The following is a 21,774-nucleotide window of genomic DNA, read 5'->3' on the forward strand; positions in this document are numbered from 1 at the left end:
CCACGCCCGTGTAATTCTGTGAGAAAAATTTCAGTGTTGAAACGGACAACCACAGTTAGAATCAAACAAGGGTGGGTGGGTTATGGGACTTTGGAAGACTAACAATACTAAAGAAAACAATACTAAAGGGAACTAAGATGGCAGCAGCGCCATTTGATAACCATAAAAATGAATTAGTTTTACTCACAAATACAATTACGCATAGGTAAGTAAAACTAAAACTGGACTTTATGTGTGATGTTTATCAAAGATTATTCTACTATCGAATCTATCGAAATAGAGTCACTACTAAAAAAATGACATATTATGACGCTTGTTTTTTTATCTATCTTGACGACTTTGTTAAAAACCGTCAAGATAGGTGTTTTAGTAATGTTTTTATGACGGCTATTGCAACATTATGTCGTATATGACACAAACGTCAAGAAAATATAATAATTTTATGACGGCTATTGCAACATTATGTCGTGTATGATTCAAGCGTCAAGAAAATATAATAATTTTATGACGGCTATTGCAACATTATGTCGTGTATGGCAAAAGTGTCAAGAAAATATAATAATTTCATGACGGCTGTTGCAACATTATGTCGTGTATGACACAAATGTCAAGAAAATATGATGGTGTTTTCTAAAACTGTCAAATTAGCAATAGAATAAACCGTCAACCTTCTCACAATTTTTTGGGCACTAGGTTGGACCATTTTGGCTTTCAATTAAACCGCCAACAACTTAAAAAAAACAAAATCAAGTAACTCAGTAAGAAAAATTGAACCGTCAATACACTCCGGAGTTTCCTCACCGGCTCACCCATCTTTTTAATTTTTCAGTCTTTTAATTTTTATTAGAGAAAAAAGAAAAAACACGAAAGTGCATTTTCTTCCTGGAATTCTAGGTCATCTTCTTTGTCCTCTCCAATTGGAACACATCTCTCCATTCCCTTCTCTAAAATCTAGGACATCTCGCTGAATCTTATTTGCCTCTCATTTGGCCATGGAGAAAAAGGCGCCTCCTTTTCTCTCAGATTCCGGTTTTACTTAGTTATCTCACTGAGTTTTTGTTATGGTTTTTGACAGATTGAAATGAAAAGTAGTGGAAGGCGTTGGGTCGATCAAGGTATGGCTCCATGTCTTAATTTCTCCAACCCTATTTCCTTTTTCATTTCGTTTCCTGCTAATAGGTGTGAGTTTTTTGTGTTTTGGATTTGATTTCCCTGATTTAGGTGCATTGTATTCATCGTGTATGATCGGTGATTGGTTAGATCTATATATCTCCTTGAATGCTCAAGTGCTTAAGCGTTCTGAAACAAGGGTGGGATTTGATGGTTAAAAGCTTCGTGCTCTTGAATGATTGCAAGTAAAGCTTGTTGATCCGGGTGCAATTTGTCCTTTTTATCCATCTTTGGCCTTTGTCTTATCATATAGCTTGTGATTTGCTTGTTTGATTTGGTCTATGCGAGGGTTGAGTCAGAACGAATGCAAGGTTTGCATTTCTATTTTGCAACTCTGAACAACTATTAGAAGTACTTTAAGTTTTAAAAAAAAACAAAGTGGTTTCGACTTCCTACGGGTATTACTAATTTTTGTCGAGAAGGATTCGGATTTTTCTGAACGTTTTGTGAACAAGTAAGATTCTATTCCATCTTTTGTTCTTCTCGATCTTGTTTGATGTTTTTAAGGAAGAAAAAAGGTTGCTCTTTTGAATCTGGTTTCCCCCAATTTAAACATTTTGATTGGAAAATGTGTTCTTATAATCGAAAATATCTACTATACAATTACGGTGTTTGAATAGGAGTTCATTCTTACTGTTTTAGGTTTTGCTCATCGGCGCAGAAAATTTCTTATAGAAATTAATTTTCTTCTTAAGCGGTTTCGAAGCTTTTAGCTTTCTTTTACCTTGATTAATAAACTGATAAATTATTAGAAACTAATAAGTAACAAGAATAAACTTTGTGTGAATTAATGGGTAGTTGAAAACTTAGTTCACTACTTTGCTTAGTGCTAACAGTGAACTGCCAACCACTATGCAAGGTGCTAAAATTATTTTGATTCTCTATGTTCGGTTTGCCTTTCATATCAGGTTACATGATTCTTGAGATTAATATTACTAAGTTAATGTCCAAATTGATGATAGGATGTTTCTAGTGGTGTGAGGTTGATTTCTCAGGTTGTATAGTTGTAGTCTTTGAAGAATCAAGAGAAACAGATTGATTACTTATAATTTCATATTATACTTTAATATAATCCTTTTACTATGTGGACTGAATATTGGTTTGGTTTTGAATTTGCAGGTTTCATCAAGTCAAAAGAAATCCCAATGATTGTGATCAAACTAGTATAGGAACCAAAGCTATTAAGAAGGTACTCGATCTGTCTTTGCAACCCATAATGTATATAATTTAGTCGTTAATATTTAATTGTTTGTTTTGCTATTTAGAAAAGATTAGAATTGGTATGCTTTAGCGCATGTTAGTAAGTGAACCAACTATATGAAATAGTACCAACCTTTTGTTCAAAGGGTGTTGACATGTACATTTGTGTGCTCACCAGCCGCTACTACTTTTTTCTGGCATTTTGTTTTTAATGTATATATGCTCTCTATCTTTCGTAGTCTGAAATTTAGCCTTTAGTGGCATATATCATGTATAGTTATTATTTCTAATCACGTCGTGTTGTTTTGCTAGCTAGTATCATTTGTGTATTTTCTTAATACTGTAGAAGTGGCTATTTGATTATGTTTAGTTAACTTATTAAACAAACTAGCTAACATATTCTTATTCACATTGTTTCTTAGGTGATAAGTTAGTGATAAGTCAAAAAGTAACTTGAACATACAAGTAAATGTGACTTAGTATTTGACCTGCCTCTAGACACACAGGCTAGTAGACGTTAATTATTGGCTGAAACCAAATTTTGAAGGACGACCTAACCCTTCAAAATATAATTGTCCTTGGCCTGGTAGAACCAAATTAGGACATGGATAAAGGGAAGTGAATTAAGTACACCATTGATACCATAGCAAAATGGTATTGCATCAAGTGTCGGACACTTTATATCTATTAAGGGGCAATTAGCCCTTTTCCATTTTTTGTTTTTTTGTTTGTTTTTTTCAATTAGCCCTTTTTAAGGATCTTGGAATCTGTCCTTTAATATGTTAGTACTAAAAAATATGGCTTAACATCAACTGCACTTTTGTCTTATATTCAAGTTGTTAATGACTACACTAAAATACTTCTCTCCAACTTGCAGCTATCTCAACTGGAGACCCTTTTCAAGGAAAGCTCAACAAGCTCTTTTTTAATAGAAAGAATTCCATTAACATCCAAGGAAAACTCAGATGACTCCCTTAGTTGGGAAACAATGCCATTAACAGAGTTCTTATTCCGAACTTATTGGAGACGTGCATGGATAATCATATGTTGGTTACTTGTGTGTTTTTCACTTTTTGCATGGAAATTCACAGTATCGCAATAGAAAAGCATTTGAGGTCATGGGATACTGCTTGTGTACTGCAAAGGGTGTTGCAGAGACCCTGAAGTTCAACATGGCACTGATTCTGCTCCCTATTTGCAGGAACACTATTACGTGGCTTAGGAAGAACCGTTCATTAAACTCAATTATCCCGTTTAACGACAACATCAACTTCCACAAGGTATGTTCAATTGTGTTCCTACTAGACTTGCCATACGATGTAATAGTTCGGTGACTTATATGGGTTTTCTAGAATAAATTTGATGCATCTTTCCAAGATTGAAGCCTCAGGGCTCATGGAGATGGACAAAACACATTTATTTTGAGTAAATAGAAAAATAGAAAATCATGTTGCCAATTACAATATGTCCTAGATCACTGACTATGTTCTGAATATTTTGAAATTTGTTCTAACTTCTGAGAGTGTTTCACATTATTTTTAGTGTAGCTGATTGCAGCGTGCATTGTGATTGGTGTAATTCTCCATGGTGGCATGCATCTTGCCTGTGATTTTCCAAGAATTGCTGGTTGTAGTCATTCAATCTTTCGCACTACAATAGGTGTTGATTTTCAAAACCACCAGCTATCATACATTGAAATATTGGTGACAATAGAGGCTGCAACTGGAATCACAATGGTTCTACTGATGGGTACGTCGCTTGTGTACGTGAGTGTAATTAATTTGTGATCTCATTAAACCAATTAGTTTTTGTTGTTTGTAATAATATTTCCTGATATAATTTTGGTATGCTTTTTAAATTTTTCAGCAAATCATATCCCTTGAATGGATTTTGTTTTTTAGAAAAACAATATTAGTGTCCTGGCCATTGGTACTTATGATGGATGTTTTCTTCTTCATATATAAGTTATTACTTGGCTTGTAGTGTGCTTCTCATTAATTGGCTTGTGTTCTCATTTTTATGTAAGTGGTCTATCAATTGGATTTTCCGTTTACTTCCAAAATCTTTGTTCTCATTTTGTTTCTTGTATCTTGGGTTAGTGATGGATGACATTCAGAAAGGAACGATTATGGGGAGATAGATAGCATTCGTAAAGCTAGCTTAAGTTGATTGTTTGAGATGGATCGGTACATTGGTTGGATAGGATACGTAAATTGGATTATGAGAATGACTTGATTTTGTTGAATCAAGTTGTATTTGTTGATTATTTTTCTTGGTAATGGAATAAATCATGTAACAAGAAAAAGTTGTTCGAATAATTTATATATGTTGGTAATAAAAGTATGATTTTGGTTGATTTGTTAATATGTATGGATTTACATTTGTTAGTATGTATGGGATTATAAGTTATATTGAGATATGCAGGAAAATTTGTGTAACAGAACATTTGGGGTGCCCAAAAAAAAAAAAAAAAAAAAAAAAGATATTTGTGACGGCTTTGAAGGAACTGCCGTTACCCATAAAATCTCTTGACAGTTTTAGTGTTCATCTCTTGTCGCTTTTTATACTAAGAGTTGTCGGCTACAGAGAAACCGTCATAAACACAACTTATTTCTTGACGTTTTTTCTATTAAATTATGATGGTTATGTTAAATACGTCATGCAAACAGCCCCAATTATGACATTTTGAAAAGCATTTATATCATATAAGTTCGAGTTATTATGTTAGTTTCTTGAGAACCGTCATCAGAATAATGACGGTTTTTGTAAACTTTTATGACAGGCTCTATAATGACGGTTGTTTTTTTACTGAAAAAATGTCATTAAACCTGTTTAATGACAATTTTTAGCCGTCATTACAAGTCATTTTTTTAGTAGTGAGTGGAGTAAAAGATTCGTTCCACTCCTAGTCTTTTAGTATTAGAGTTTTCTACGACTATCGGTCCTACCAAAGTCAATGAGAGTTTTACGAAGGGAATTATACTACGATGTGAATTCAAATAACAAGATACGAATAACGAAATGACAGAAATACTAAATTGATACTAGATAAAGAATTAGGGGGGATTGATTCCACCTTAACTCGACTTAATTTACTAACGAAGAATCGTCGTAATCCGAATTGAAATGCTTTCGCATAGCAATTGGTTCTTCCTAATCCCTAGTTGTTCATGGTAGCATGTGAAACAATCAAACCCATTCTCATGGTGAACTAATCGTTTTCTAGAATAGAATGGAAATTACGACTACTCTATGCTAACAACAATCAAGCTTTCGTCAAGGCTTCCACAAACCCCTCTAATAGAGGTTTAGCCTTGATTCATAAAACTATCATTTCTCATGAAATTCAAAGAAGACATCATATAAAGATTGTATATTTACTTATTTCAATTCAAATGGAAATCTAATTATGCAAGAATTGATTGAAACTAACAATGATAATAACTAAATCTAGGAATCGAAACTACAATGATTAATGAAATGAAACTATATTATGAAGAACAAACTACTTTATTGATCTAATAATTAAATAACAATTGATTCAAAATAGTAAATTAAACCAAGGTATGAAAACTAATTAATTGAAGAAACCTAGATCTAAAACAATAATTGAAAACTAATTAATGGAATAAAAACTCAAAACTAGATCTAGAACTATACTCTAATGGCTACTCTCTACCTAACCTAATTGATACTTAAGAGTTAAGTCTTGTGTGTGGAAACGGAGGAGACCAGATCCACATTTTCGTGCATAGGCTGAGGAACCATGTTTTGGACCGGAAAATCGAGTCTAAAGCCCAATTTCTTCAGTCCATAAAGCCCTTTTCAGCTGGCTTTGACTTCAACAGACTTTTTGTCCACTTCAGCTCCTCTGATTGGGCCAAGGCTTAGTCCATTGGAAAGCTCTTTCCGAGTCGGTCGTTTTGACATAAGGTAGGCCCAATTCCGAGGCCTGAGTCCAAAGATACGGTCTTCAGAGGTTTTGCTGACTTTTGTGTGATGTTTATGCCCGTGTTGACTTTGACTTTTCAGCTTTTGACCGGGCTTTACAAAGGCTTTTTCTCCTTGAATCTTGGCCTTTAATCACAAAACTTTTTAGCAACCGACCCTTGTTCCTTTATCTCGCCAAAGTGGCACATTTTGTACATAATTGACTTCAATGCCTGAAATACATAAAAGCACGTAATCAGCATTAACTCTTATTTATTACTCACATAATTGGTCTAAAAGTATTATTGTTAAAGGGGTTAAAACTACAGTTTTGGGCTCTTATCACCAGACTAGGGGATGGAAGTATAGATTAAGGTTTTTATTTATTGCAATCGAATATCATGCTAGAATAGAGTTTTATTTATTGTAATTGAATATTATACTATTATTCTCTACTTTTCTTCTAGTTGTGTAGTGTTTTAGAGTAAGGAAAGTATTTCTTATGTTTGCCTTATATGGTGATTCATTGAATAGCTGCCCAAGCTCACATAAAAGAAAAGAAGATACTAGTAGTATGAACATAGGAACAACCTTAAGTAGAGTTAGTCATTAACGATGTTTCGTCCAAGAGGGCATCGACACTCGCTCGATTGCCTAATTGTAGTCTACTTGTGAGAACAACCATGAAGCAAAAGGTCACAGATCAAAAGTATCGGTGGATTCTAATCTCTTGAATTCCCTCTCTTATAAATTCTCAATAGTTTAGTTAGTTTAGTTTAGTTTAGCATTAGAATCTAAAATCTTTACAATCATAGTTTTTAATCCCTCAAACCCCCTTTCCAGTCCTGTCCTTCATAGAAATATACATTTAAAAGTGGAACGATACCCTACTCATCCTTTACTTATTGAGGGATAATTAGGTTTTGATACACTTCTATTTTGTTCAACGACCATCATCTATCTACATCATCCATATACCATCCACCATCTACATAAAAAAGAGGCAAGGTCAAATGGTGTCGCTGCTAGGTTAAGTTGTTTATGTTTAACGTTTTCTTTCAAGATTAGAACTTTGGATATTGAGGTAATTTTAGCCGCATCATCCATCCTTTTGAGAAAGAGAGAAGCTTGAAGGACATCTTGAAGACAAGATCTACCATCCAGGTTAGTCGAATCTTCATTCTTTTTATTTCATTCTTAGTATAGTTGCACCGTAGTTTAGTTTTATTTCATTCTTAGTATAGTTGCATCGTAGTTTAGTTTTATTGCTTTCTAGTATAATTGCATTTAGGACCTTTTCAACAATTGAAGTTGGAAGCCAACACAGCGAAACATCAAACTCTAGTGTTTCTTTATGCGAATCTTGACAAACGGACTATCGTCTGTGGGCCGTGGTACTTAAGCAATCCAAGTGATTCACCATAACCCTAGAAGAGACAGCTTTAGACAACGGGCGAGATACTAGCGACAAAGCCCAACCCAATTGAAGGAAAGTAGTTTTGCATATTAGTATAATTTAGAATAGTTGCATATTAGTTTAATTGCATTCAAGCATAGCAGGATAGTTTTTCATCATCTTCGCATATCAAGAATACTAGACAAGATTGATACAAAGGCCGCACGCAATGATGGAGGTGTTATGGACACCAATAATCCTGAAGATATCCCTCCCTTTTTTTTTGCTAAAAGGTAATTGATTAAAAGAATAATTTGAAAAGACACGAAGGAAAAGAATAAGTAGAGAAAAGTTGTCTAGTGTGAGTAACATCATATGTGCACCCACCTATTACAGCCCAAAATCAATTAGAGAATCGAAAATAGGTAGTGAAATGGTTCTCCAGGTTTCTCATGAAAAGAGGCATTGTGTCCCACCATTTACTTTCCCCCCTTTGTAGTGTTGCTCCATGTCTCGAACAACTGTCCGCTCCTAAGTTAGTTTCTCGCCATGTTGCAGTTACATTTATCCATTTGGCTTTCTCCTTCAGCTGCTTCCATTTGGTTCTAACTTTCCAATGTACTGTGTCCTATTGAAAGGCTTTAACCAATGAGGAAGAATCCGATTCAACCCATATATATTTCCAGTCCAATTCCAGAGCTCTCTGAATTCCTTCAATAACCGCAACAGTTTCTGCCATATAGTTAGTAGCAATACCTAAACCCCCTGCTGCTGCCCCCAAGAATTCTCCTTTGTAGTCCCTTAGTACTATTCCCCAGCCTGCCATACCTCCCATGCAAGCACAGCAGAGGAAGAAGTTGAGCGATTTCTATTCACCAATCATTGGAGACCCACCCAGCAGTATTGTTTTTCCAGAGACAGAATCTAACCAGTTTGAACTTAGAGCATCAGTAATCTCTATGCTTCCAAAGTTCAATGGTTCAGACAATGTTCAGCCATATGTTCACATGAACAAATTTCTATCAGTCCTCAGAACTTTCAAGAACCAGAATATCAAAGATGAGAGTATCAAGTTGATTCTTTTTTCGCTCTCACTTGAAGGTAAAGCATCTGAATGGTTAACTGCACAGCCGATCAATTCAATAGACAACTGGGAGAAGTTGAGAACAAAGTTTATGAACAAGTTCTACCCACCCCAGAAGACGGATTCCATGTAGCAAGCCATCAGCAATTTCAAAGGGAAGGTGACTGAAGAATATCATCAAAGCTGGGAGAAATTCAATAATCTGCTAGTCTCATGTCCACATCATGGTTATGATAAAAGCACACTTACTCATTTTTTCTATCGAGGACTCTCGATGATGAACAAGGAGATGATACAGTCAATGCACAAAGGCAACTTTACATCAATGGATGGAGAGGAAGCTTACAACTTTCTCGAGAATTTAGCTGAAGAAACACAACAATGGACTACTAGCAACGAGGATGTAGCTAGAATGGAGGGGGAGCCAAAGCAATTTGGTTACCAAGCATATGAACAATCATATCAAGAACTGAAGTCTACATTAGCTAGCCTGGCCACCAGCATTGAAACTCTAAGTAAGAAATTCAACCAGTTCTCCATGAATCCCTCCAAGATCAACAAGTTTCAAACTAAATCTCTCCTAGGCATGCAAGCTAGCCAATACTGCGAAGTCTGTTCGGACACTTCTCATGCAACTCCAGAATGTCCTGGTTACTATCAACATGCATCAGTTGGAGAGTACAATATAAACTCATTTCATAGGCCTAACCAAGGTGGTAATAACTTTCAAGGCAATTATTGGAGAGCGTAACTGGACCGCCGGGGTTCTCAAGATCAAAGTTATATTCCACGACAAGTCAAGTTTCACAGCGGTTGGTCCCTCAACAACAATTATACTCTCAACGAATTCCAATACAAGTGGAGAGTTAGTGCCCGATCGTAGGAGAAATTATGCCGCGACCGCCAACCACGGAGAATGCAATTACTTTGCTATCACAGAAAAATCAGAAGTTTGAAAGTGTTCTAGAGCTTCTTGCACGCGGTTCAGCTCAATCTCCAAAGCAATCTCAGGCAAGTCAATGTTCTAGAATGGAGTCTCTAGAGGCTAAGGTCGACCAACTCACTACTGCTTTGTCTGTAAAGACACAAGCCATTCAACCTAGCTTATTGGAACCAATATCAAAGAGTGAAGATGTATGCCACATTGGGACAACTGCTAGTACTGATCACCTCCATGATCATGTCAGCTCAGTTACTACTCTCAGATAAGGATTGAAGATAGACAACAAGGTTGACTTACCTTCTCATGATAACATTGCTACAAAGCAATCGGTCAAAATTTCAAATGAAGTTCAAAAGAAAGTGGGGGAAATCCTTTCCACTCCCATTTGTCAAGGTGACCAAGACAATATATGCAAGAATGTCGAAGAGAATGAAGAGCAGACACATGCTGATGTGTTTGTACCAAAGGCACCTTTTTTCGATGTTTTTGCTCAAGCAAAAAAGGACAAGCAATTTTTTAGAGATGAAGGAGGCATTTGAGAAAGATAACATCAATATCCCTTTCTCAAAGCGATCAAGCGGTTGCCATCATATGCCAAATTCTTGAAGGATGCATGCAACATAAAGAGAAGTACTCATGTTCCAAAGAAGCGTTTCTAATTTGGACAAACAACATCTATTATCCATCGACAAGCTCGGTCAAGCTCAAAGATCTAGGAAGTCCTACAATATCATACAAGATAGGAGAAAAATTCACGGGTAATGCTCTTTTAGACCTTGGTGCTAGTGTTAATCTCTTGCCATATCATGTGTACCAAGCGTTGGACCTGGAGAACCTAAAGCCTACAAAAGTAAAATTGAAGTTAGCTGACCGTTCTACCCGGATTCCCAGAGGCATAGTTAAAGATGTTCTTATTCAAGTAGCCGATTTCTACTATCCAGTGGATTTCATTGTGATAGACACCCAGGAAGCCTTTGATAAAATTCCAATTATTCTAGGCCGACCTTTCCTCGCTACCACAAAAGCTTTGATAAATTGTCACAATGGTGAAATGAAGATCAACTTTAGTAAGATGTCCATGGACTTATATATCTTTTACCTGTTGCATAAGGATTGTGATGACGCCGAAGGTGAAGAGGTGTACTTCTTTGATAGCATGATACAAGAATCCTTCCCATTCGAAGATACAATTGAAAGTGCTCAATCTACAGAAAACTGTGTTGAACCTAAGAACCGCACCATAGAGGCGTTGCTAGCCATGTTCTTGGAATCTCTACAGAAAACTCAGGATTTAAGTGAGCAAAATGAAAAATTGACAGAGAGAGGATCATACCTTGAGAAGATGAAATCTACATTTCAAGATGAACAACAAACTTCTGCCCAAAAAAATCAATTGCTAGAGAATTAGCTTAAAGAAGTTTTGGAAAAACAACAGAATCTAGAAACTGAAATGAGTCTTCTGAAGCAGAAAGTGGACCATATTGATAAGAAGCATTACACTGTTGAAGCCTCTTCTGCACCATCATTGTCTGAACAAGAGAAGTATGTGAACCAGTCTACCGCCCACCTTGAGCGCAGTCAGCTAGACATCCATTATCATTACTGTGGTGGTAAAGGGGACATTAGATACTATTGTCCTATTAGAAAGAAAGATTTTCATCAATCTTTTACACAGAGGAACCACAAGGCCTATCACACAATCATCAAACCTGAAATAGTTCAAGGTAGAGAAGCAACTTCACCAGCAATCTTTCCAGCATATCAAGGAGTATTTTTGACAACCCACAAGGTGAGACTTCCTCGTCTTCCAAACATTCGTCAGATTTGGGTAAGAAAATCCGATCTCCTAACTCCAAATTGATAATGCATGATATATAGTCTTAGGGATCTGACTTAAAAAAAAAAAAAAAAAAAAAAAAAAAAATCTTGATAAAAGGAAATGTTCTTATTTTTGGATTAATTTTGATATTCGGCATCAATGGTAACATCTTCCCTTTTTCTCATTCATTTCATTTACTTAATTTCGATACATTGAAGACAATGCATATGTTAAGTTGGGGGAGGGTGTACTTGAGAAATGAATTTCAAAAATTAGTTTTCAAAAACTAAAATAATTTTGTTTCTATATCAGTAGCATGAGAAAAATGAATTTTAATGATGAGTCTGGGATATAGATTCTATACTGCTTAGTGTTGAGTTTGATAGATAGTTGATATTGTTGATTTCATTACCACTTAAACTATTTATTATGCTCGGACATAGTTCTTGTTGATAGAATTCTTTATCAAGGCACCACCATAGTACTTGGTCAGTTTTGTGTACGTTTGTTAGAAGAGAGATTTAATCCCTAGTAAACTGGAAGCATATTTTTTTTAGACTTAGCCCGTGAGACTTGAGCTTTATACCCATTCTTTGGAGAGTTCTTATGAAAAATCTGAGTCTTAGTGACTCAACATCTTTCAGTTCTTTATGTCATTGTAATATAGTCTCATTATTCGTTGATTTGGTTAATCACGAAGTGACATCAACTGGGGAGATAGTCATTAGGTCTTGTAGTCTATTCGAAACAGAGTATCATATTGATAAGTCAAGTAGTAAACCCATTCAGCCTTTATCCCACCTAGTAGGACCATCATGTTAAAACCTTTTTGAGCCTTACAATAAGCCATTTTCTTTCATAAAACCCTTTACCCTTTACCCAACTCCAGACAAGGAGTATAGCCAAAATCTTTATCAGCCATACCCATATGTTTCTTAGAATACGAGGGGCACAAAGCGGAAGAAAGATCAGAAAAGGAAGATTACAAGGAAATATTAGAGAGATACAATGAAGACCATTATTCTGTTCAAAGTGAAAGAAGCTAGTAGAAAACAAACATATCCAGTACTAATCAAGGATATACCACTGAGTTTTTTTTTTTAAAAAAAATAGTTAAACAGAATGGATGGAAAAGCAAAGACAAAGGAAGAATTTTCTTTGCAATACAGAATTTAAATAAATCTTCCAAAGAAAGAAGCAAAACCCTTAGTGTTTTCATAAACAACCTTAGAATCCTTTTTACCTTTCCTTCATAAACCAATACCCAAGCCAAGTTACAACCCATGACTTATCACTACAGTATGGTACGAAGTCTAGAATAGGTGAGAGGATGCTAAAGTGAAGGACCCGACACTTCAAATGTGATTGGCATTCTTTCATTGAGACTACTTTCATCCAGAAGTCCATTTTTCAAGGTAGTATGTGGGATGTTGATATCCGTAAAAAGATAGTCTTACTAATGAATAAAGCGATGAAACTCTAAACGCAAGTAAAACTATAAACTGGATTGTTACTAGACTTATCAAAGTTATTTGTTTTCTACTCTCGAATCTATTGACGTAGAGTTGGAATAGAAGATTCGTTCCACTCCTAGTCCTTTAGCATTCAAGTTTTCTACAATTGATGGTCTATCCAAAGTCAATGAGAGATTTACGAGGGAATTTATACTACGATGTGAATTCAAATAACAAGATATGAATAACGAAATGACAAGATGCTAAAGGTTTGAATCTAGATAAAGAATTAAAGGGAATTGAATCCACCTTAACTCTACTTAATCAACTAACAAGGACTCGTCGTGATCCAAATTGCAATGCTTCGCATATCAAAATGGTAATTCTAATTCCTAATTATATATGACATCTCTACCAATTAATAACTAGCATGTGAGGTCGTCCACCCATTCTCATGGCAAATCAACGACCTTCTAGAATGGAATAAACTCTCACGACGATTTCTAAGTTAACAAAGATCAAGTTTCATCAAGGCTTCTTCAACCCCTCTAATGGAGGTTTAGCCTTGATTCATCAAGCTATCATTTCCCATTGAATTAACACTAGACATAATATAAAGATTTGAACTTTACTAATTTTGATTAAACAATACTTCAAATCTAATTAATAACTAAGAATTGAATAATAACAAGAATTGAAATTAGATCTACAAATTTAAATGACAAATTCGAAATGAACAAGAATAAACTATTTTATTAATCTAATCAATGAAGAACAATGATTCAAACAATTAATCTAAAACAAGGAATGAAACTAATTAATTTAACTAATTGAATTTAAAAACTAGATCTACAAGCAATTTTAATGGCTACTTTCTATTCTAAGCTATCTAACTATCTTTTTCTTAAGAGCTAAGTCTTGTTTTATGTAAAGGAGGAGACCAGATCCACAATTTCGTGCATGGGCTGAGGAGCCATGTTTTAGGCCGAAAAATCGATCCCAAAGACCAATTTATTCAGTCCATAGAGCCCGTTTCAACTGACTTTGACTTAAGCAGACTTTTCATCTACTTCTGCTCCTCTGATTGGGTTAAAGCTTGAACCATTGGAAATCTCTTTCCGAGCCGGTAGTTTTGACATAAGGTAGGCCCAAATCCGAGGCCTGAGTCAAACGATATAGTCTTCGGAAGTTCTGCTGACTTGTACATTGTTTCTGCCTGGGTTGACTTTTCAGCTTTTGACTGGGATTTATAAAGGCTTTGTCTCCTTACATCTTGGCCTTTATCACAGAACTTTTTAGCAACCATCCCTTTGCTCCTTTATATCACCAAAGTGGTACATTTCTACACATAATTGAGTTCCATGCTTGAAATATATAAAAGTACGTAATTAGCATTAACTCTTATTTATTACTCACATAATTGGTCTAAAAGTAGTATTATTAAGGGGTTAAAACTATAGTTTTGAGCTCTTATCAGATGTTCGTATTCATTATTCTTTTCCCCACATGCATGAGGTAAAATAGTAGACTATCTTCTGAGAGATTCTTTTCTGAGAGTATGATTGGTGAGGATTGAAAGTCGAGATTATATGTCTAAAGGTAAACTAGGGATTCCATTTCTTGGATAGGAGAGTATAGGAGATTGACTAAGTACACACATAATCCTTGATTGAGAATTTTGTCAATTTTTACTATCTCCCATCATAATCTATAGGACTTTGCAGCAATGTAGTTAGCAATGGAGACCGTCTGTTGGAGTAAGCACTAAGTGGGTAAGGAATTTCTCTCTGTTGAACATGCTATTGATTGATTTTGTGGGTATATCACCTGAAAACCCTCACGAGACTATAACTCGTCCTTTTTGGGGAACTTAAAGGTTAAAAGTCTTGTTGCATATGGTAAATGCAATCGCGATGCTTGCGAAATTGAGTTAGGATTTTATTTTTGTTATTAGGATGTGATTTTGACCACTTATCTATTTTTTTATCTTATTTGTTAAAAGACTAACAAAAGGCTAGTTGGGAGTTGTGATAAGTGCTCAAAAAGTGCAATTTAACCCTCAATTATGCCTCTTGTTTAGCCATCTTAGTTGACTAATAGTATTTGTAAGTTATGTTTTATGATTCTACAGGTGAAAAAGAAAGTTTTGTAGAATATGAGAGAAAAAGGGGTAAAACGGAGCAATTAAGAGCATTAAGGATCACATGGGAAGCCCGTGGACAATCATGGATAAGGCCAAAGAATTGAAGCTACTAAAGATGCAACTTGGACCTATTTTAAAGCCTATTTGGAAGCCCAAGGCCAAAGGATTCGTTGCTTGGACCAAAGCCTGCAAAAGAGGATAGAAGGATAGAGCAGAAGAGACAAAATAGACTTCTGCATCTAGGATGCATGGATCGCACATCCAAACGCATTGCTTGCGTCTGAGACAAATGGATCGTGCATCTAGATGCATAAAACGACACTGTAGCCAATTCCTTCTCAGTTTTGGAGACGAAGCTGGACTCTGAAAGAAGTTTATTTGTATTAGGAAATAAATGGCGGTTTGGAATGCTTCTAGAACTCATTGTAACTCCTATATATAGAGGACCTAAGTGCCTTATGTAATTTGCGAATTCACTTATATTCTTGTCTCCAGAACTTGAGGCAGAGAGAGATTAATAATAAAATATTCGGTTTTAACTAGCCTAGTCTTAATAAGTTAGTCTTTCTAGTCTTATGTTCTTCTACTCTTCTTCTTCTTGTTCTTCGTGTTCTTCCTTCTTTATGGAAAGCTAATCTTCTCCTTCAAGGGAGGAGATGAAGCCGGTGCTTAAGGTTTAATGATTCTTTTGGTTCATGGTGTTCTTCAATCAGGTTAGTTCTTTATGTTTTTAGTTATTAGTTCCATTGCCCAGACCAGGGGATGGAAGTATAGATTAAGGTTTTTATTTATTGCAATCGATATCATGCTAGAATAGGGTTTTATGTATTGTAATTGAATATTATACTATTATTCTCTACTTTTCTTCTAGTTGTGTAGTGTTTTAGAGTAAGGAAAGTATTACTTATGTTTGCCTTAGATGGTGATTCATTGAATAGCTGCCCAAGCTCACATAAAAGGAAAAAAGATACTAGTAGTATGAACATAGGAACAACCTTAAATAGAGTTAGTTGTTACCGATGTTTCGTCCAAGAGGGCATCGACACTCGCTCGATTGCCTAATTGTAGTCTACTTGTGAGAACAACCATGAAGCAAAAGGTCACAGATCAAAAGTATCGGTGGATTCTAATCTCTTGAATTCCCTCTCTTATAAATTCTCAATAGTTTAGTTAGTTTAGTTTAGTTTAGCATTAGAATTTAAAATCTCTACAGTCATAGTTTTTAATCCCTCAAACCCCCTTTCCAGTCCTGTCCTTCATATAAACATACACTTAAAAATGGAACGATACCCTACTCATCCTTTACTTATTGAGGAATAATTAGGTTTTGATACGCTTCTATTTTGTTCAATGACCATCATCTATCTACATCATCCATATACCATCCACCATTTACATCAAAAAGAGGCAAGGTCAATAATCTTACGGCTAGTCTAGAAAAAGAACAAAAGAATATAAAGCATAAGCAGTGGGAAGGAGGAATCATAAACAATGTACTTTCTTTTGCCCCATAAAATTCCACGTTGAACTCATTGGTTTAATCATTAATTGTCCTCATACTGTAGACACTCATCATCTTAATCCAAAGATGCAACTTCCATGTCTGAAGGTGCAAGTGTGAAATCTAGAGAAGTAAATGCAAGAAGAAATTAAAATGATATTAAGATTAAAAACAAATGCACTCACTTACACAAAAACTAGAATTTAACACACATAATTGCTAGGCTTAATCAATGATTTATAGACAATACTATACTTAATAGTTATATTGTGGCTCATGTGAAGCTATATCCAATTCTTGAAAAGAAATAATGAAAATTTAAAATAAATTAGAAAAAAGGAATTGCAAACAAAGAAAAGAAAAGTTATACCAACTGAATTGCTAGAGCATGGATGCCAATCTAAAGTGTTTAGATGCACCTAAACTAAATTTTGTGGAGATGCATCTCTCGTCACAACAATTCTATATAAAGTAAATAGCTTCCAACCAAGTCTTGACCATCCTAGTGTCGCTTAAGATATATATACCAAATTATGATATTGGTTCTTACCTAATTGTAGACTACCTAAGATCAATAAATAAGTACGCTACAAAACTACCATCAGGAAGGAAGTGACCCATATCCTATGCCCCTGACCATTTTCTTTTCCAATATATATAACAGTAACACAACCAAAGAGTGATATTTTCAAAAGTGTAAAGGCATTCTTTACATTCATTTATGGTCCCAGTTGATAAGTCTATATTCATTGTATCCTCAATTTTCCTATATCTCAATTTAATAGCCGCAATGGCTTAGACAATTGAATGTCAATTTAGTTATCACCAATTACATTGGGTATAAACAGTAACAAATAAATGAATATATAAAACATTTTTAATAAGAACTCAATTCATAGAATTTCAAGTGAAGAACAAAAATTGTGCATAATGACTCAATACAATCATACAGATTTACGTGATCATTGATAAAACATAAAATGAAATAGTTTACCTACGAAATGAACTATAAAACTCAAAACGTAAGTAAACTACAACTAAATTATGTGCCTATATTTTATCAAAGAGTTCTACTCTCAATCATATGAGATATAGTGGAGTAGAGTGATTCGTTCCACTCCTAGTCCTTCCGCATGCTGTGTTATCACGTGTAATTACTCTACTTAAGGTATAATGAGAGATTTACGAAAAGGCAACTAGACTACGATGCAACTACCCACAAGATGCAACTAGTCGGTTATCAAAATAACTAAGGGAATGCTACGTTGATTCGATGATAAGGAGTTAGAGGGGGATTGATTCCACCTTAACTCGACTTAATCCTATTAATCCAGAATTAATCGTCAGAATCGAATTGAATCGCTCGCAGAACAATTGGTTCTTCCTAATCCCTAATTACACATGACATTCCTACCAATTCATAACTAGCATGTGAACGATTAAACCCATTCTCATGGTGAACTAATCATTTCTAGAGTGGAAAGGAAATTACGACGATTCTATGATAGTCGGAATCAAGCTTTCATCAAGGCTTCTCAACCCCCTCTAATGGAGGTTTAGCGAGAATCATTACGCTTAATCATTTCGATTAAAGTTAAACTAAACATGATATAAAGAATTAAAATTTACTAATCTAAATTAAACAATAATTAAAATCTAATTAATAACTAAGAATTGAATAACAAGTAGTAAATGAATCAGATCTAACACAAATATAAATGACAAGAATCGAAATTTAACAACTAGCTATTTTATTAATCAAACTAATTAAGAATAATGATTCTAATAGTTTAATCTAAAATAAGAATTGGATTTGAAATTTAAACTTAATTAAAACAATTAAATCTAGATCTAGAAGCTATTCTAATGGCTACTTTCTATTCTAAGCTCCCTTTATTTTCTAACCTAACTATCTACTATTCTCTACTAAAAAAATCTACCATTAACAAAGAGCTAAGCTTTTGTTTTTATACTTTCAGATCCAAAAATCGTGCATGGCCTTGGAGCCATGTTTTGGGCCAGAGAATCAGGCCCAAAACCCATTCTTTTCAAATCAAAAAGGCCTCTTCAGCTGCAGTTGGCTTCAACAGACTTTTTGTCCACTTCTGCTCCTCTGATTGGGTCAAGGCTTGAACCATTGGAAAGCTCTTTCCGAATCGGTTGTTTTGACATAAGGTAGGCCCCATTCTGAGGTCTGAGTCCAAAGATACGGCCATCGGAAGTTCTGCTGACTTGTGTGCTATTTCTGCCCGTGTTGACTTTTCAGCTTTTGACCGGGCTTTAGGAAGGCTTTGTCTTCTTGAATCTAGGCCTTTAATCATGGAACTCCTTAGTAACCGACCTTTGCTCTTTTATCTCGCTAAAGTGGCACATTTCTGCGCACATAATGGACTTTGAAACCGAAATGCATAAAAACACGTGTCGGTGTTAACTCTTAATTATTACTCACATAATTGGTCTAAAAGTATGATCATTCTGAGGTTAAAACTACAGTTTTGGGCTCTTATCAAACCACCCCCAAACAGCATTTTGCTTGTCCTCAAGCAAAGATGAGAAATTAGAATAAGTGACCAAAAATGGAGTTCTAACTACTCGTTTATTTGAGTGCGATTGCATTGTCCATATGCAACAAGGCCTTAAACCACTAGGAATTCCCTAGTGGATGAGTTATAGCCCTCGTGAGAGTTTTTTCCAGTGAAGGTACTCATAAACTTCATCTATACTACAACGACTAAGAAATAAAACTATTGTTTCCTTATTCATGCTCCAAATTATCTATACCTCTCATTAGCAATGCATATAGAGTAATCAAGTCAAAACCTAAGCTAATATATGCATAATAATAAATCATCTACAATAAACATATATACAATGAGTAATACTATGAAATGCGTAGCAGGTTCGTTTCTGAAACTCCGGATAGCATCCTTAAGTAGGTTCTCACAATAATAGTCAAGATACAACACTCTGATTTTTCCACTCAAGTTTTGCTACTCTAGTGCACAGTGGGCACACTTTACCTTACAATCTCAATGATAACAAGGAAGCCGGAGTCGATCAAACACATCTGCCACTTACTATCACACTAACCTATTCCTAATTGAGCTAGAGGTCTTTATTAGGTGTTGCGGGGATTAGGAGATGGTTTAAGAAGGAAGGAAATGGATATTCAAAAGGACAAGTCTGAGATAATAGAGTCTTCATATTATGTAACTTAGAGAAAACCTTGTTATTTTCTTTTGCTTCTATACTTTGTTTCCATCCTTAGCCATATTTTTTCCTTTTTCTTTACTTTGGCTTTTGACTCCCTTTTATTTTATTTTTTTTTTTTGGAGTTTTTATTTTATTTCTATTTTTATTTTTCTTTTCTTTGGATGGAAACTTCTTTTCTTTATTTTCTAAAGCAATTAACTAACTTTTGTTTACACAGGTTTTTCTCTTCTTCTTTCTTCCTCATTCTATTCTCAGACTTATCTTAATTGGGTAGGTTGGATTTTATTTTTTTTTTTTTTTTTTTTGTTTTATTTTGTAACAGGGTAAAAGATTTGTGGTTTATGAAAGGCTAAAGAAAGGCTCGAGGGGCTTAATTAGCGGAAAATAATTCATAGGTTTGAATTTCGGCTATATCGATCCAAAGAGGGCCTAAATTCTCGCTTTAGAATATGGTTTAATGATCAAGCAAGTGGACGTGTGATATCTCTATCCGGATTTTACTTCTCCTTTGTGTCATTTCTCAAATGTTTATTTCATATAAGGCTTTAGACTATATTCTCACAGGATTTGTAGAATAAGTACTCTAGCCTAGATTTCAGTAAACTTTCTTGCTAACAATCATCGATACTCATGTAATATATTTATAAATAGATGCAAAGATTATTACCTACATATTAACCTATGTTTCTAAAAATTATTCTGATGCAAAAGCTACTTGAGATTTCTAGATTGTTAAGAGCATAGAGAAGGAAAACAATACCACTATTCCTAAGTGTATAGCATGAACTTATTTATTTATATTTTTGAATTTTTAAAATTTTAACTAGAAAACAAATGCATATTAACTCTATCTATATCCTAACAGATGCCTTAATTACACGTGTTTCTATGCCCCCACCAAACAAGAAGCATGTGTTGTCCTCAAAGCATTTAAATAAAGAGGGTAGGAAAAATACCATTGAAACGCGTGAAATTCAGGGATATCTGCAAAACAAAGTTAGAACGTACTAATATAGGAAATAAAACCGACGCGAACTCTATACGAAGTTCTACCCATTATGGGGTTAACAAGAATGAAATTGTTTGGGACATAAGCGGACACTAACTAGAATGAAAACTTACCTTATCTCCGCGATTACTCATCATCTTACTCATCCTCTTCTTCCATAAAGAAGTGAGGTTCCTTTCGATCTGCCATGCCATTATAATTTGTCGGGCTTTCGCCATTTATCATCTATTATTGCTAACCTATTAAGAGCCACTTTGGTCGATGGGGTGTAGGGTGCAACCTGATGAGGTTGTATCCTCCACCCTTGCCAAGTCATTACACGGAAGGATAGAATAATACTATTGGTAGGTCGTGATCGCGGTGTCATCCGAATCCAATCCGCGAAAGCGTGTACAAAAACAAGAAAGAAACATAGCATAATACGGGAAACTAGAATGGGCATAAGAAGGAACTTATGCCTCATGTTATGGGATCGAGCTAAACTAGACATCAAGGTTCGGGGAAGGTCATGACACATACGTCCCGTGGCTAAAGCAAGGAAAACGCTGCAAGTGGCATCATTCACAGAAGAAAAACGCCATTCCCCTAAAATGTTTAGCATGATCCAAAACATAACAGTTCCTATGCTCATGGACAGGCTACCAAAAGCAACGTTATAGTCCCCTTGATCCTCGATACGGAAAATGCCTGCACCGTACGACTCATGCAAGAACTCGTAAGTGTAGACATTCATATTATCTACCCAATAGCACCATGGGTCTTGTATTTCAGCGGGCATAGCAAGTCCAAGAACAAATGCTAGCAAGAACCTGGTAATTTCCATTGGTTCATTATCAATGTTGATGGAGAACACTTGTTCTCCATCTGGTCTTTCAAAGAAAATGCAGTTATCGTAAAAATAAGATACTAGTG

At 35.2% G+C, this 21,774-nt stretch overlaps 1 long non-coding RNA gene across 1 annotated transcript; it reads left to right on the plus strand.

Moving 5' to 3' along the window:
• The first annotated feature begins 929 nt into the window (after positions 1-929).
• LOC147475709 (uncharacterized) lies at positions 930-4,281 on the plus strand. The gene is made up of 4 exons (XR_015209502.1): positions 930-1,115; positions 2,290-2,359; positions 3,248-3,650; positions 3,918-4,281. It is a non-coding gene; the product is annotated as an uncharacterized LOC147475709 (long non-coding RNA).
• The last annotated feature ends 17,493 nt before the right edge of the window (positions 4,282-21,774 follow it).

The sequence above is a fragment of the Coptis chinensis genome, chromosome 9 (assembly GCF_015680905.1).
Source record: "Coptis chinensis isolate HL-2020 chromosome 9, ASM1568090v1, whole genome shotgun sequence".
Taxonomy (NCBI): Eukaryota; Viridiplantae; Streptophyta; class Magnoliopsida; order Ranunculales; family Ranunculaceae; genus Coptis; species Coptis chinensis.